General features: G+C 34.0%; 1 long non-coding RNA gene across 7 annotated transcripts; it reads left to right on the plus strand.

Annotated features, from left to right (window-relative positions):
* Window positions 1-1193: 1193 nt before the first annotated feature.
* Window positions 1194-4467, plus strand: LOC141713024 (uncharacterized). Of its 7 annotated transcripts, none has more exons than XR_012571776.1 (6): window positions 1194-1469; window positions 1710-1823; window positions 2693-2859; window positions 3307-3443; window positions 3582-3875; window positions 4087-4465. It is a non-coding gene; the product is annotated as an uncharacterized LOC141713024 (long non-coding RNA). The 7 variants fall into 7 exon arrangements; XR_012571772.1 differs by having other exon boundaries at window positions 3317-3443; window positions 3516-3875; window positions 4087-4464; XR_012571774.1 differs by having other exon boundaries at window positions 3317-3436; window positions 3516-3875; window positions 4087-4464.
* The last annotated feature ends 11346 nt before the right edge of the window (window positions 4468-15813 follow it).

Consider the following 15813-nt stretch of genomic DNA (forward strand, 5'->3'; position numbering starts at 1 on the left):
CATCTGATCTGAGTAGAAGATTAATGAACAGTTATTTCCAGTAATCAGTTAAGCTTGGGGTCAACCCTGAGTAAGTTGTATTGTTATCTAAATTTTTATTTTGTACTTGTAACACTTAAAGTTTGTTAAAGTGCAAAGGAGCATACTGGAGTCTTTTTCCTAAAACAGTATCAAGCCTAAGGATTCTATCTGGAAGAAGATCAAGCCTTAGAAGAATTTTGAAGAAGCTTGGAGTTGAATAAATTTGTTTGGAGAAAAATACTCTAAGTCAAGATCTCTACAAGTCACAGATTTAATTTTATGGAGAAGTCATTCGAGAACTCCAGAATAGCTTATCGAGAAGTCATTCAAGTTACAGAGAGTACCGACGGATGAGGAACATCAATCGAGATAGTAGTTTGGCTAGCCGATGCATGACTGCTGTTAGGCACATCTGGTCGGGATACAATCACTACTCGATGGATGAGCAATATCCACCGAGATAGAAGAAATGAACGAATTCGGAGTGGAGAAGTCAGGAAAGCTACTAGAGAACTCAGGAAGATATCGACAAGCAAAATTGAAGAAATGAAGATTAAAGATATCAACAAGTCATTCCTTCACTAGATAACTTAGAGTTATCGACAAGTCTACATTCAGTAGAGAACTCTGAGTTATCGATAAGTCAAAGTGAAGATGTGAAGACTAGAGATTTCTACAAGCTGAAGACCTCTACAGGCCAAACTTAATATGGAGTGCTAGAGATATCGATAAGCCTATGTACTAATCGAGATGTCAAGTGTTCTATTAATTTAAACTGGAGATCTCGAGGTACAGTCTCAAAGTACAGAATTGCAGATCAGTTCAATATTCAAGATAAACAATCAACAAACAATCCAACAACTGGATTGACAAGTCTACAAAAAGCAGCTTGAAGACACTACACCATATATGGCCTCTCCCAACACTTTTTTTGGTGTTACAAGCAAAAATGTTACCTTACATCCCCCAAAATTGATCTAAGCTAACATATTTTTTTAACGTTACAGTAGAGATTAATAAGTGTTACCATAGATAGGAGCAAATTGCTATTGTAACATAAAAAAATGTTAGTATTGATATCAAAAAATGTGTCAGGAGGTTTTTTTTTTCCTTTGGACAATGTTTTAGGCGCCTCTTTTTTTGGACCAAATTTATTTTTGGGCTGCCCAAAACTAACTAATAGCTCGCTCATCTCCGAACCTCATCTAAAAAACACACACAAACACTCTCGTCACACTCTCACACATCAAAACACACACAAACATTTGGATTCATAGCTATTGCAGAAGATGAATTAGGGTTCGGAGCTATCAGAGTCTTCTCAGTTGGGTTTAGGGGTTGAGTAATTGCGGGTTTCTTTTTAATAGAGCTTTTTTCAGTCGGGTTTAGGGGTTGAGTAATTGGGGTTTTCAATCGCGATTGAATCGTCGAATTTTTCTCATTCTGATGTGGGTTCCGCTCTCTCTCTATCTCTCCCCTCTCTCTCTGAGAGAGATTCATTTATTATCATCATTGATGTTTGAATCTCTCTCCCTCCCTCTCTCTCGTGTGTGTGAGAGAGATTTACTTATTTTGATGAATGTTGTTTATTAAGTGATTTATATTATATTTTTACTGTGTGTGTTTTGTGTTTGATTTGATAATTGTGTTATTGTATTGTGATTGGATTGATGTTTGATTTTATATAGGATATGAAGATGAAGCTAAGGTGAATCCCAGTAAGGCTTTTTCGTCGAGTCTTAATTTAGATGATGATGATTCTCCTACTTTCGCTTTCGATTCTCCTTCTCCTCCTAAGTCTGGTACATTCTCTCGCTCTCTAGCTACATATGTGTTGTATTAATGTATATAATCTTTTTATACTGTTAAGTGAATAACATCTGGTGAGTCTGTTTCGATGAAGTATAATACTATGAATTGGATTTCTCACAGTTATAGCAGATTTTATGTATTATATATTGTCCAAAATGTTCTTGCAGTTCCAGACCTTGAAAATGCAGGTATTACTTTAGTACTTTGCTCAGATTTTTCCCCATTGTTGTGTTGTGTGTATAGGTTATCTTAGGTTTTTTGTAGTTTACCTTAGGTTTTTTGTAGTTTACCTTAGGTTTTTTGCAGTTTCAAATGTGTGTGTAATGTATATATTGGTTAACAATTCAAATGTTGTGTAATGTATATATTGGTTAACAATTCAAAAGTCAGGGGGGTTTGATCCTATCTATCAGGAGAATACATTTCTATTTCACTCAAATGTACCAACATCAGAGCTAATGGGTTGGGATGAATTACTGAAGATTTCTAAAACCTAGAAATTGTACCATATGTTGTGGCAATTTTTCAGATGCTTTTTTTTAAACAAAATGGTCATTGAAACCTAGAGCTATTGTTTTCATGTTTAGGACTACTACACTCCTACTTTACAGGAATAGGAATATACAGGTTGTTAACTTTTTGGGATGACTATTTTGTTCATATCTTCCATATGATGGCTTGTTACTTTTCATGTATTATATCAATCTAATTATATAAAAATAATCTCCTAAACTAATTCTTTCAAAAGTTGGTGATTTGTTTTTCAAAAAAACTATCTTAGAGTGAAAGTGTTTTATGCTTTGACAAAGCTACATTTTCTCTATAATGAAATACCCTTCCTTTTGCCACTTTTGTGCAGGAAGAATGTGGTGCCACTGTCAGATGGTTTATCTACCTATGTCTTACTTGTATGGGAAGAGGTTTGTTGGTCCAATTACACCAATTGTGCTCTCTTTGAGAAAAGAGATTTTTAATGTCCCGTATCATGAAATAGATTGGAATCAAGCGCGCAACTTATGTGCGAAGGTCGGTAAATATTTCTGAACTCTAATATCTTGAACTGATGTAGTGACTGTATGTTACTTAGGGAACCATATGATATTTTTAAATTACCGGTGGCTGTCCAACAAGGTTGCTGATATCCAGTATAATAAATAAAAATTGAATACGCAAGCAGCATATTTCCATTATAGTATATGATGTTTGAACTCTCCAAGTGACTGCAGCCTTTGTATTATCAGCCCTGCTTTTCACCTCGAGAAATTAAAGGTTACAATCTAAATTTATGATGGACTCCTTTGCTTTGCTTCATATATCAAATGTTTTATCTTTACTATATTAACAAAAAAAATTCTTTTATAAAAGGGAACGGTACCAGTTTTTACAGATAGTTGTATGATGTTTGTTGATCGCTGAAATAAATTAGTTGGTACTCATAGAACATGTGAAATCGATGTCTGGACTGAATTTCAGGATCTTACAGGTGATATTATTTCTCGAACAGCATTTGGTAGCAGCTACGAAGAAGGCAAGAAGATTTTAAAATTGCAAAAAGAGCTCCAGGTGCTAGTTATGGAAGCAATGCAAACTTTATACATTCCTGGTTTCAGGTATATCATCGAACATATTACTGAAATTATATTATTTTGCAAATTAAACAACCTTTTTACCTCAACAATTAGGTTTCAGTTTTGTTCAGAAAATATCTGATATAAGTATCCTTTCAATGACTTCAACTCGATGCTAAGCAAATTTATCCCAACTGAAAAGAATAGAAGTAGAAACAGCTTGAACAAAAGGATTACCTTGATGCTCAGAACATTAGTTGAGAAGAAAGACAGAGCAATAACTGCAGGAGAATCCAGGAATAACGACTTATTAGGCCTGCTAGCGGAATTGAGAGTGTCGTAGATGAGAAAAATGGTTGGTCCTCCGGGAATCATAATGCTCTGTGCTCTACCTGTGAAATGACAGTGGCATGGATGTAGAATCAGCTTAAGCAAAATCTGACCCAGGATCGCATTCTAAGTTATGTTAATGAGGTAATGAATATACATCTGTTTTTCTTCAGTAGATTTTATTAATCGTATGGTGGGGTAGAATCTACCGTTTACACTAACCAAGACAATTAGAGTTTCGATTGTTAATTGATGTGAATAGACTCTCATTTTATGGTGTTAAATGTTAATGTATCAAAAAACCCAGAAAGGACATTCATGATTTACGTACACTAAGAACTGTGATAAATTGCAGCTTTGTGACCGGTTGAATAGTCCTATGGGAGAATAAAGCTAGTTGAGCTGATCAGTTGAGCTGACCTCAAATCCGTTGAGTCCCACACAGTTGAGCTGCAGAAAGCACAAGTGGAAGCACATAAATTATTTGTGGCAAGGGAGGAACTTGTTGGAAGATAAATTTGATGTTAGAATTGTAGATTATTTTTGTTTAATTAGAAATGTGCACTACACCATATAAGTTCTATCGCAACCCTCATCGAAGAATGTTACCTAATATGTTACCCTAGATATGGTACTCATGAGCTAATCTAACATTGTGATTTTTATGTTACCTTAGCCAAAAACCTAATGTTGCATTAGGAAGAAAGTGTTGTAGCTTGAAACATTTTTGTCAAAGTGTCACCTTAGAGTATTAAAACATAATTATAATATTTTTAAGATTAAATATTAATTTTAACTCATTTTTCAAGATTCTAAGCCGATATACTAATAAAAATTTAATATAAGAGATCTATGATACACGATATTTTTATAACAAAACTAAAAAAATATAAAAATGTAATATACGAATTTATATAATATATTAAAATATATAAAAATTGTATAAATATTTGAATATTAATTATTACATAATTGTTGCAGTTTGGGCCTGAATATATATCCAAATTATGGGCCCAAGTAATTTGCAGAGAGGGAAATTTTGGGCAAAAAGCCGCCCAATTTTTTTAGACAAATTGAAAAATTTGACATCTCCCTCGTTATACTTCTCTTTCATTCCGCCTCTCATTCTCTCTCAACACACACTCTCTCGTTACCCATCTCTCTCGGCACTCTCTCTGTACTATGTCGCTACTCTCTCTACCACTCTCTCCCCCTACCATTATCTTACCATAATCTATGACCCATCTCTGTCTCTGTCCAACCCCGTTGTCTCTCTCCCAACCCCGATTTCTCAGTCCCAATTCTCACTCTCTCGCTCTTTGTTATTCACACCGACTACATAATTAGATCAATGAGTCTACAAATTAATTGATTCAAAGCTACGGTTGTGCCTAATTTGAAAACTTCAAATTAGGGCTTCTTAGAAATGGGGTTTCAATTTTTTAGTTTAAATTAGGGCCTTCAACTAATTTCTATGTCTTTGACTTCGGGTCTTCTTTGGTAGAATTGGAGCTTTGGAGTTTTAATTTTAGGTATTTTGATTCTAATTTTTGGTATTTTTGGAGCTTTTGCGCCTTTTTTTGGTGATATCATGAGTGAATTTATTTCATAAACTAACTTCTTTTCTAGAAAGTTGATAAGAAAATATGCCCATTTCAAACACCCTTTAACTAATGGTTACCTTACTGTTTGCGCATTTACTTCTGCACCAAAAGGTTACAAGGTTTGTTAATCATAATTTATCAAGTTCAATTTCTTAATATCTACGGGATGACTTGTTCTCACTAGATATGTTTGAAAAATATGTATGCAGAAACTCGGGGAGATTAAAAACTATCTTTTGGTCTGAACTTCTGTAGTTTTATCTCTTTATTATTGCCATGGTGTATCTAAATTTGTTCCAAAAGGTATACTCAGGCTCATACCAATTCTCCCTGTCGTGTGCCTCTTAAGCTCCCCGCTAGAACAATTTAGGGATATACAATTTAGTCTAAATATCTTGCATGAAAAAGTAACGTCTTTTTTTAATCTTCACTCTTGTTTTCATGTCTTATGCTTCTACTGTACACATTATTATTAATGATAGTATTAGTATGCGCTCTTTGAATAATTGAATGTCTCGACATAGCAGTATGTTGAAGTGTGAAATAGTGTTGGACTAAGTGTTCTCTTATGAACAATTTAAATGAAATATGATTTTTTAAGCTAATGTTTTAGTTCCTTTATCTGCACTATAGTTAACATGTCCTTATCTCTGAACTCAATAGAATGTGTTAGATTTTGATTAAATGTTATTTTCCGTGAACTGGGTTTATGTCTTGGAATGGTCATGCATTTTAACAGACCTATATTCAGAGAATACTATCTAATCTTTTATATTCGGTCAGCTTTGCTGGACATTGGACACTGACTCTTTAATTTCATTTTTCAAGTTTTGCAGTCTCAGAGTTTCTATCAGAGTTCTCATGGATTATGCAATGTAGGTTGTTGAAGTTGCAATACTGACGTATTTCCAGTTTCCTTGTCTAGTGAGATTAAAACTATCTTTTGGTCTGGACTTCTGCAATTTTATCTCTTTATTATTGCCATGATGTATCTAAAGTTGTTCCGAAAGGTATACTCAGGCTCATACCAATGCTCCCTGTCATGTGCCTCTTAGGCTCCCTGCTAGAACAATTTAGTGATATACAAGTTACAATTCAAGGGAAGATATGGCTAGCCTGTAAGATATTGGCGTTGCAGCCAGAAAAGTAAAAGATATAATAAGTCTTAGATATATAAGTAATCAGTTCTAAGGTGTGCATTTCACATTCCTTTTTCTTCTTCTTATTTCAACTTTTATGATGCGCAAGTTCATTAGATATTTTAAGAAAAATATAAGAGCAAGAAACTGCTATGTTTTTTTGACATTCTGATGATTAAAGCAGGTGAATAGAGGCCTTCTATATTCTGGCATTATGGCTTCCTACATAGTTTTCCTCTGTTGTTCTGCTATAAGAAGGTTAGGAAGAAAAACTAATCTCCTGATCTCCATTAACGAGCTCTATCTGTTCAACATTAAGCCTAGATTTTGTAATTCTCAGTGAACCTGTTAGTGAAAAATGTGGCGCACAAATGCATGGAAATGGACACAGCGATTGGACCTCCATATTAGTAAGACTTTGCCATATTCCCAAGGAACTTTGCCAATTGTAAGTTGAATTAAGTACTGTCTTTATTGGTCTTGAAATTAAAATGTAAATGTACTTCGTAGTGTATAATACTGGGCTCATGCATATGCAACAGATGTATAGAAAGTTTAAGATATATACAGATCCATTGACTTGTACAAATTCAACTTGACTTAGCAATGTAGCTGTCAGCTTCTCTCAGGGATTAGTATATATGAGCGGAGCATTGTATGACATGGTTTAGTGTATCAAATGTACTTAGAGAAAATGGCTCTGTTATTTCAGTTTATTGTTCTCCTGAGCTTGCATGTCTTTTTGTGCACATCACAATATTTACAGCTTGCCTACATTTAAACTTTGGCTGGCTCGCTGATAAACGTGATTACCAGACATAGTGTTATTATGCTTCTTGACATGTCCAAACACATCTAATATTTTGCATTTCTTTTTTTATACCCTTTCTGCATAATGAGCACATCACCGACTGTCATTTGGAGGCCGTTGCTTGATACATATTCTTATAAACCATGATCATTATTTTTTATTCCACAAACTCTGCGTGTTAATTTTAGAAATGTGATTTCTTTCGCAGCCTCGAACTGTGGTACAACACGATACTAATTCTTTTGACAGGGAACATGAAGAATGCAGAGGTTGCCATTGATGCCCTTTCCATCTGGTATATATTTATACACAATTCTACTGTAATAATTTGGCATCATCATTTAATTTTAAGAAATAAATGTTTTCTCTTTTGGCAGCCTCAGTATCAATGGTTGGGAAATGATGATAGCTCTTGGTTCTTTGGCTGCAGCAAGGTAGTAACAACTGTGTTTTGTTTTACGATTATCCTTCATATCATTTTTATGATGATATATTGGGCCATAACTTATCAAAGGGAAAATCAGTTTAACTAAGACAACTGCATTTTTAGTCACTTACATTACATGTACTTGTTTTTGCATAAAACGTCTAGTGTGCGAGTCTCAAATGAGCTAGGAAGAGGAAGCTCCAAAGCTGCAAAGTTTGCCATCATACAGATAGTGCCGGATTAGTTGAGTTAATTACGATTCTCGTAAATTAGACTTGTAATGTTTGTATTTAGTAGATTAAGAAGTTTGGGATGTATTAGATATAGTACATTTAATTGTACATCGGTTTTATGAAATGGTATTGTTGGATGGATCGTTGGGTTAATAAATTTGCTTTTGGGATTGCATAAATATCAACAAATTTTCATTTTTTTTATTAGAAAAGTGTTACATTAGCTTTATAAAATGTTACAATACGAAAAAATGGGACCCATATTCCACGTAATAACTGTGGTCCTATATGTGGGTCCCACTTTTTTAAAAACATTTTGAAACTCTAAGGTAACATAAAAAATAAGTTACAACTGATCTCTCTTTCTGTTGCATTAGCAAGCTAAGGCAACATATAAACAAGTTAACACACGATGTTGCCTTAGGCACCAAAGATGTTACCTTAGACCCCTAAGGCAACATGGAAAAACCTATCTTTAAAAAAATGTTACCTTAGCTTAAAAATGGGGCAAGCGCAACATATTTACCCCCTAATACAACGTTTTTTTGGTGTTACAGTAGGCATTTTATGGTGCAGTGGTGGTTAAATGTTGTGGCTTTTGGATGAATTTGCAAACTTTGTTTATTTTAGTTGACTTAAAATTTTGTATTGTTGTGTTGTATTTTAACTTTAGATTTGAGTTTTTAAGTTAAATATGTATTTAAGTTTTGAGTGTTATAAGTGTAATTATTAGATATTTTTATGTTGATAAAAATATGAAAAAATGTTACAATAAATACATAAGTGTTAAAAAAATGTTACAATAAGATATAAATATGTTACCAAAAGATTGAACTATTTTATCGTCTGGTGTTACAATAGCATATATGATGTTGCGAAAGAGTTTATTGTAACATATTTTTTGATGTTACTAGATTTTTATGGGTGTTATAATAGAACTATGGTTACACATGCCTTTTGTAACCATAAATACTGAAAGTGTAAGCATAGGAGGTCTATTGTTACATTTTCAGCTATGTTACCAAAGGTTCAAAATATGTTACCATAGACCCCTATTGTAGCACGAGCAAATCCAACACCACGAAATTTTCAAAAAGTGTAACCATAGCCCAATTTTTTTCTTTAGGTAACATTTTTTGGCCAGTTTTACACTTTTTTTTTGGGTGTTGCTAGATGCCATATATGGTGTAGTGAGAGTGTGCGAGATCAATGGCAAAGATTAATTGACAAAGGAAGATTAATGTGAACACGGGATGCTAAAGATATGCTAAGCCAGAAATGGAAGATTTGCTTTTTTATAAATAAAAATGACAAGTGACAGTTTAGAAAGGCTAATAGCATGTTTATTATCCACTGTGTAAACCAATAGTTAACTGAGTTATAAAGTTAACACCGGTCCTCTAGTTAGATGTAACAATTTAGATCAAATCTCTTGTATCACTCTCAAGAAGAATCTAAGCTCTTTAACATCAAAGAGCTTAGAAATTTTGTAGCAAAATAGTCTTAATTTTTAATATAAAATTAAGTGAGTTTTGAAGATATGTGTTCTTTATTTTCTGCAAGTTTAGACTCCGCATGAATACTTCTCTATACAAGATTTAATTTAATTTGTTCAACCGTTAACTTTCATGAAAAGCCTAAAATCAGAAAAACACATTCACCCCCCCCCCCCGTGTGTGATTCATTACCTAACACCTTAACTGCTATGTGCCACGTGTTGTCTGTTTTGATCGGAATGTGTTTCGGGTATTTATTGAGTGTTTTATTATAAGTTATATGTTTTTTTTATCAAAATCTGTACAACTCAAACAGTGTTTTAAAAGCCCATATTCAAACAAAATCATCGGCCCTATTTTGCCAAGTATGGCCTATACCACATCGATATTCTAAACATCTAGACGTTTTACAAATTTACCTCTTTCACGAAAAATGACTTTTCCGGGCCCCTTCGGGTGTCAAAACCCCCACAAAAATCACATTTTTATTTCTATATGATCATGAAATTATCAAACATAATTTTCTTTGTATTTTTGTAATATTCACAGTTTTTGGGAATTTTTGGCATATATTTTGTATTTATTGGATATTTAAAAATTTATAATTAATACCCAAAAATTCTAAAAATTGGGGCCAAATAATTTTATTAGATGTGTAATTGGACCCTTAATTTTATTTAGGGGTATTATTTTGGTAAATATAAATAGCTAATTTATTGTTAATTATTAGTTAATTAATCATAAAAAAAATCAGAAAATTCAAGAAAATCCCTAATTCTCTGAAATTAGGATTTGGAGTTCTTGGAATCAAACCGGATTTTGAACGTGATTTTGTGCACCTATTTGATCATGTAAGTAGTCGATTTGAAGCTCTTTCAGTCCTCTATCTGATTATGTTATCGATTTCATCTGTTAATTACTCGATTTTGATTTCGTAATTTCAGGTTAATTCTTTGAATTCGGGTTGTTTGATTTGCTAGTTATTAGAAGATTTTGATGTTATAAGCTTATAGATTGTTAAATTTCTAATCGAACCGTACCGATTTCATCAAGTTTGGTGTTGATTTTGTGCTCTTCGGAGAACCGCCGTTAACGGCGGCTGTTCTTCATTTTTCAGGCCTTAAATCGACGAAGGAGGGAGAGGGAGGCGTTTCTGTGATTTTGTTGGTTAAAAACGGAGTAAAAGCCGTCCAAAACCATGCCGTTTCTTTGTTATATTGCTCCACCGGAGCTTCGCCGGGAACCGTCACTGTCGCCGGATTCTGGGGACGGCGACAACTATTCTTCGCGACCCACGGTCGACCCTGTTCCAAACCGGAAATCGACCAGTGTTTGATCCTTAAAACCCTAACCCCTTTCCCTGTATTCTGTTTCTGAATTTTAATTATTTAATTTATTTTTATAAAGTCAGAAAATTAGTTTTAATAATTCTAAAAATCAATTAAAATCGGATTTAAAATCTGAATTATTTGATAATTAATTTCTAAATTATTTTATTAATTTGGAAATTTGAAATTATTTATTTATTTATTTATTTATTTATCTAATTATTTATTTAGTTATTTATTATTTAATAATTATGTAATTATTTAATAAATAAGATTAAATAATTAGATCGAATAATTGATTAATAATTCGATAATTAGTCAATAAGTGCGAGTAACTCATAGTTATACGAGTAGTGTTTCGAGAATTTGAGAATAGGTATTCGAACGTTGGTTCGTTTATTTGTGCGTAGCGAATAATTAATTGTATGTAATCGATTTAATCAAATAATTTATAATTAATTGTAACACCCCCAGATCCGGGGTCGGGGATCCGTGTCGTCACGGTCTTTCTCTCCACAATATCACTTAACTTAATTAATAATAAATAACCTCATGCTGTGACCCCATACTAACACACACCACATCCCGTTATAGTCTCAGAGATGAAATTGAAATAAGTACAAGTCCTTGAATCCACAATTTAAAAGTTATTACAACCCAAAATGATTACTTGATAAGTTTACAGTTAATTGCCATTATCTGCCACAAGTTATAATTATACAATATTTGGTTCCCAAAAGTAGAAGGTCTGATCTACAGATAGATCTACCTCTGCAGCTATAGCAGCTATGATCTCAACGGGAAGGCGCGGGGCGCTTCCCACGCTCTTGCGCTGGGTGTGCTTGAGTCTGGCCATCTTTCCTAACTATTGTTGTGTGATACAGAAATAAAGCAAGAGTGAGCATTACAGCTCGCAAGATAATATATAGTGTAAACAATAATGCAAGTATCTAAATGGATAACTTACTAAAATCCTTTATCAAGTGTAAGATCATTACTTACTGGATATAAGCAAAAACAAGGGATGAAGTTACCAAATACTTCACTATACTTATATCATTTATAAAGCTACTTGAACTACCACTGTTCAAAGTATAATGAGCTTTCAACAGTTCATCACATAGATGAGACTACAAGACAAGATTTGAATAGATTAAATTTTTGAAATATTATTGAATGAAATGAAGTTATGAGATACTTCATTAAGTCCCGATATATATATCCGCATATATATCTCTTTATACATTTCCTGAAAACCTCTGTCATGTAAAGTATGAACAGAGTTGCAATATCCAATGAACTTGGAAAGGAAAAGAATTGTGGCATAAACCCGATATCTTGCTGATCAGGCAAAGATACCAATAAGTAACCTTTTCTACTGTAGATGAATGAATTCCTCGCCGGTCATCACCCTGGCCGCATTCGGACCTCGCGCTATACCGTTACCCGGCCACTCACGCGTGGATGGACTGTTACCCAGCCACTTACACCTTCATAGACCGTACCCCGACCTGTCGCTTATGTCGACTCAATCAGATGGACTTACTTCCCGAACATTGGGCAAGTAATCAAATTGTTGTCTCAAAACAGCAACCACATTGTGAATATAAAATACACCACAGAGCCGGATCCCTCAGGTTTTGAGCGAGTACTTAAATCCCCTTGAAAGGAAGATCTTAAATATAAAATGAGTTTTGGGATGCGCTTTAACTTTTAAAAATCATTTTGAAGACTCGAAAACATTTGTAAGAATGTTTGGAGTAATGCTGATTTAATAAAATAAATCAGTCCCAATATATAAGAAAATATCTGAATATTATTATTTAAATAATATTCCCATAAGGATAATCCTTATAAAAATAATTGAAGTAAAAGTTTTAAAACTTATACTTGAAATGAATAATAAATAACCAAAGATATACTTATACGAAAGTACGATCTTTATTTGAATAATCGAAAATAAGTTTGATTATCGAAACATTATTCTTTAATAAAATAAAGAATATTATTTAATAATTAAGCGGACTCATAAGTCCTCAAATGAATATTCAAAATAATATTCATTAAATAAAATAAACGGAGTCTTAAGTCCTCGAATGAATATTCAAAATAATATTCATTAAACAAAATAAAGTTATCGAATAAACCTTATTCGATTAATAGTTTTGAAAACTATATCAATATATATAAATATATATATATATATATATATATATATATATTATACTCGGGAACATCGACTCCCGGTTTAGAAATATGTTCACCTTTGGGTCCCCTATACTAAGGGTATACGCAACTACTGCTTATCTCTAGCATAGGTATTATGCAATTAATAAGCATTTGAACCAACAGATATATAAACCAAGAATACGAAACAGGCATGCATATATACCATATCACATGCTCCAATATATCGCAAGAATTTGCTAATAACAAATATGCATTTATCACAAGATCATGCATATACACATATACATCACAACAACAGTTATACGGGTAGAAAACTTGCCTGAGCGACTGGGGGTTACAAATGGCTTGGGACGAGTTTGGTAACCTATAAACAACATATAAGTTGGAATTAAACCAAAGTCACTTATAATTCTATACTTTAACCAATTTAGACTCTACGCTCACTTTGCGCTTAACGATTCACTTAAGTCGCTCGAGTACCCTCGGCTCCACCATTTTTAATAAATTAACCATTATGAGTTTTAAGGCAATTCTTTCGCGAGTGTCTTACCAACTGCCTATTACACTTTACATAAATGGTTCATACTCCAATTAGTCCTTTAAGGTCTTTAACCTATGTTTCAAAGTAAGGCGAGGGGTAATGGTTCGTTCGCGAAACGTCGTTACTTAAAACGGCCGTTTCTCCTAAACCGTATATTGGAATCAAACGAACCACATATCAAAACGAAGCTCGTAACATGAACTATCTAATCATGGCAATGGTCAAAACCTATCAGGGAGTTCTCGGGTCCTAATGTTAAGAACAAAACAGCCTAAAGTAAATCGGACATTACGACGGCTATGTTTACGCGATTTCCCAATTTAAAACACTCCAATTCAACCCACAATCAATCCACAATCACAACCCAATCAAAAATCCCTCCATACTTCATCATAACAGCACCAAAAACTCAACATTAACAATTTATACTTATTCTTAAACTTGAATTTAAAACTATACTTAAGTCTTTAAACTAATCAACAAGATTTCAACATCCAATTTACTACAACTCCAACCCAAACTCTAAACATGCAAGCATCAAGCTACTCTTTTACCATAAAAATCAAAATCATCCTAATATATAAAGTAAAGCTAGGGTTTGGAGATGTTATACCTTCCTTGAAGTGATGTGAGTAGCTAGGAAGCCTTAAGAAGCCTTGAGATGTCTTAGGGATGCTTGGATCTTAAAGGAAAAACAAGAAAAATCAAGTTAAAAATCTTGAAATCACTATTCATTATCTTCTTCATTGATTTCTTGGAAGAGATTGAGAATGAATTGGAGGCTTAAACTTATAGGATAGCCATATCTATGCATAAGGAGTATTAGATAATTACCTTACTAATTAAGGAAGCTTGGAACTTGAATTTTGAATTTTCCTCCTTGAAATGAAGAGAAAAGCCGAGAGCTTCTTAATGAAGAAGTGAAATGATTTTTGTGTTTGTGAGTTGTTTTGCCTAGCTTGGTGGCTTTTGATTTGTTTTTGGTTAATTACCTTTTTAACCTTGAACTTTGTGTGGTTTTAAATCAACCACACCTCCTTCCCCTTATGTCATGCTTTTGTCACCTTGTGATGTCATCCTCCCTCACTTGCCCTCTTCTTATTGGTTGGATGACCTCATCATCCCTAACCTCCTTGATTAACTCCTAATTGTTTGCCTAATGACCGCTGATCTGTTATACGGTTCGCTTAACTTTCGTTCTCGTTTCTCGTTTGAGGGATCATACCCGAGATCTTATTACTTGGGTTTCCTTAACCTTTCTCAATACATTATATTCCTTATATGATCCTCTCTTATAATCCTTTAATTTAAATCCTTTTTATCTTGTTACCTTATACTCAATTCTTTCTGTATCTAGTGGATTTCCGGGAAAAATCAAAGTGTTTGGAATTGGATTCTGACGATCTTTACATACACTTATATACAATATAGAGTACCAATAAAATCTCAAAATATCCATATAAGAACCCCTACATAGTGTGACATGAAAAGTTTTCTTGTTCAGAAATATCAGCAAAAACACTATTCATAAGGGTTACAAAAAGTTCAAAATTTTCGGGTTATTACAGTCTCCTCTCCTTAAAAGGATTCCGTCCCGGAATCAAATAGAAAACAATTGGGGGTACTTTTCTAGCATTGCGCTCTCTAGCTCCCAAGTTGATTCTTCCACATTATGATTCTGCCATAGCACTCTGACTAGCTTGATCACTTTGTTCAGAAGCACCTGCTCCTTCTTATCCATAATCTTTACTGGTTTCTCCACGTAAGTCAGATCTGGTTGCATATCCACATGCTCGTACTCCACTATGTGTCTGGCATCCCGATGATACTTCCTTAGCATTGACACATGGAACATATTATGAACTTGTTGTAGGTTCGGGGGTAAGGCTAGCTCGTAAGCCAACTTCCCAATCCGTCTTAGTATCTCAAAAGGTCCTATGTATCTTGGGCTTAGTTTTCCTTTCTTTCCGAATCTCCTTAACCCCTTCCAAGGGGAAACTTTTAGTAGTACTAAATCCCCTACTTCATACTCCTTGTCCTTTCGGGCTAGGTCTGCATATTTCTTCTGTCTGTCTTGGGCTGCTACCAGCCGCCCTCTGATAAGATCCACTATGTCTTTGGTCCTTTGGACCACTTCGGGTCCGAGCATCTTCCGTTCCCCTACTTCATCCCAGTATAAGGGAGATCGACACCTTCTTCCATACAGGGCCTCAAAAGGCGACATTCTGATGCTAGCATGAAAGCTATTGTTATAAGAAAACTCGATCAACGACAAGTGATCATCCCAACTTCCTTTAAAGTCTATTGCACAGA

The sequence above is a fragment of the Apium graveolens genome, chromosome 3 (assembly GCF_009905375.1).
Source record: "Apium graveolens cultivar Ventura chromosome 3, ASM990537v1, whole genome shotgun sequence".
Taxonomy (NCBI): domain Eukaryota; kingdom Viridiplantae; phylum Streptophyta; class Magnoliopsida; order Apiales; family Apiaceae; genus Apium; species Apium graveolens.